The 2,436-nt window shown below is 43.3% G+C and overlaps 1 pseudogene across 1 annotated transcript; it reads right to left on the bottom strand.

The window, feature by feature from the left end:
- Positions 1–477: 477 nt before the first annotated feature.
- LOC104680410 lies at positions 478–1,993 on the bottom strand (annotated as a pseudogene). Its single transcript, XR_004054339.1, has one exon. The product of XR_004054339.1 is annotated as a platelet-activating factor acetylhydrolase IB subunit alpha pseudogene (transcript).
- Between the last annotated feature and the right edge of the window lie 443 nt (positions 1,994–2,436).

Below are 2,436 nucleotides of genomic sequence, written 5' to 3'. Positions count from 1 at the left end.
AAAAGGATGTAAGTTCTGAAGCCACTAGTCACGCACTCTGAAATGTGAAGTCACTGGATGGAGGATGGTGGGAGCCAGGTTTCTCCTTGTTGGAGGGGATGCTACAGACAAGCAAGCAGGGAAGGCTGCAGTGATTCATATGACAGTGGTTAGTGTTGGGGACATCAACATGGAATCGAGTTCAGCTCAAAATAGATGCAGATGGATATGTACAATATACTTACAGATATGGGTTGGTATGTATTTCCTTGTTCTGCCTCCTGACAGGGCCTGAAGAAGTATCAATGAGCACATCTAGTGTTTACATCTTAGGTTTTAATGTTGTTCTTTTTTTTTTTTTTTTTTTTTTTTTACTTTGTGTGTAACATTTAATAAGCTCAATCTACATCCAGAATAATTTACATGAAAGAACAATATTTATTTAAACAGCGCTCAGTGGGGTAACCATGGTATCATCAGAGTGCATCCAGAGGAAAAGAGGGAGCAGGGGCCGAAGGAGACACAATCAATGGCACTCCCACACGTTTACTGTTTGATCTACGTGGCCAGTGACCACATAGGGTGCCGTCTTGTGGAAATCCAAGGAGGTAACAAAGTGTTCACGCGTATTGAGGGTCTTCATGCATTGCTTGTTCTTGTGATCCCATAGGCATACGGTCTTGTCATCAGCACAACTCAACATAAACTTCCCCCAGAACTGAACAGAACTCCACGTACTCAGTTATCATGACCCACGAGGGTCATAAGGTACATGCCAGTACTGATATCCCATATCTTCATAGTCTTGTCTCTGGATCCAGACAGCAAGAATGGCCCAGGTTTACCACTTTTTCTTTTAGTCTCAGAGCCTGTTGCTTCAGAGATGGAAGAATATGAGCTTTCTGGAGCCCAGGAAATGCATTCTACCACATGCTCATGTTCTCGGAGCTCAGCCTTGCATTCCTTTGTTGCTATGACCCATACACACACAGTCTGGTCATTGGAACACCTGGCTATCAGAGTGCCATCTTGATTTGGTTGTACCATACGTACCCATTCTCTGTGTCCTGTGAACGTCTTTACACAGTAGCCAGTTTGCACTTCCCACATTTTTATAGCTTCATCCCTTGAGGCAGACGCTGTATGATCTCCCCTGGCCGTGATGGCTACTGAGGAAACATTGTGGTCTTGGCCGTGCATGGTTCTGAAGCATTCAAAGTCCTGAAAATCCCAGAGTTTAATGGTCATAGCTGCAGAACAGGAAGCCAGAAGCCTGCCACTGTGGTCGAATGAAATATCCTGTACAGAGTCTGTATGTCCTTCCTTTAAGAGTTCATTCAAAATCTCCAGTCTCATAATCCCACATGTTAATTGTAGCATCCTCTGAAGCAGAGACCGTAACACTGAACACAGGATGGAAAAGGACTCGAGTGACTGGACTCCTGTCACCACTCAATGCATATTTTTCTGGCGGAAAATACCCATTTTTGGGGTCTTGTTTCTGACCAAGAGGTCCACCTGACATAAATTCTTCTTTTGCTTAATTTAACTTTGATTCTAATTCCATAACCTTCTTTCGTTATCTAATAACAGATGTCCATTTTTTTCCCAAAACTCCAGCCTACTTTAATTCTTCATTCATATCTAATTCAGCTTCCTTTTTAAAAACTGAATATGCCTCTTCATAGCCATTTGAACGAAGATAATCCGCTATAGCTCGATTGAGTTCATCTCGTCGTCTCTGGGACAGCACCATCTCGGCTGTCATGTCAAGTTTATCTGACATAGTGGTATGTCCCCCCTTTGGGAAATCAAAAAGCTTTTTGATCCGTGGACTTATAATTTAAATATGCCACTAAGTGTCTTCCACACAGAGGAAAATGATTCTTTTACAAATGAATCCAACTAGTAACCAGAAGATATTCAACAAGTAAGATTCATTCTACTCTCCCGGGCGCCAGACTCTGCCACCGCCCCACCGCTCCAGCTCCGTCTGTCACAGGAGCTGCCCCAACGCCCTGACGTCACAACGCTGCTGCCGCTGCCCCCGCTGTTCTTAACACCATTTAATAAAAGGAACTCAGCCTTCCTGGAGAAATGGCTGATTCTAGGACAGGCGGGGAATGTACAAGATGAGCCTGGAGGAGCATTTTACAGGGCCAGAAAGTGAGAACGTGCTCAGAAGAACAAACAGTAACACACAGGTCAAGGGGACACAGTGACCACTTGAAAAAGCTTTCCATGGCCAAAGCTGGAACAATTTGAGCAACAAAGTAGTATTGGTTTATAAATAACCCAAGTAGAAAAAAAATCTGCGTGACTCCATACTGATTTACATTTATATATCTATTTAATCATATACATATGAATAAGTAAATGGCAGAGAATAGGCACATCTCCAGAGTGTGGTGGAACTTCAGGTCATTTATGTAATACTCCACCCCCAAGGAGGTGGAG

The sequence above is a fragment of the Rhinopithecus roxellana genome, chromosome 17 (assembly GCF_007565055.1).
Source record: "Rhinopithecus roxellana isolate Shanxi Qingling chromosome 17, ASM756505v1, whole genome shotgun sequence".
In the NCBI taxonomy this organism is placed as follows: domain Eukaryota; kingdom Metazoa; phylum Chordata; class Mammalia; order Primates; family Cercopithecidae; genus Rhinopithecus; species Rhinopithecus roxellana.
The sequence above is the reverse complement of the archived record's forward strand: the minus strand, read 5'-3'. Positions and strand labels throughout refer to the sequence as shown.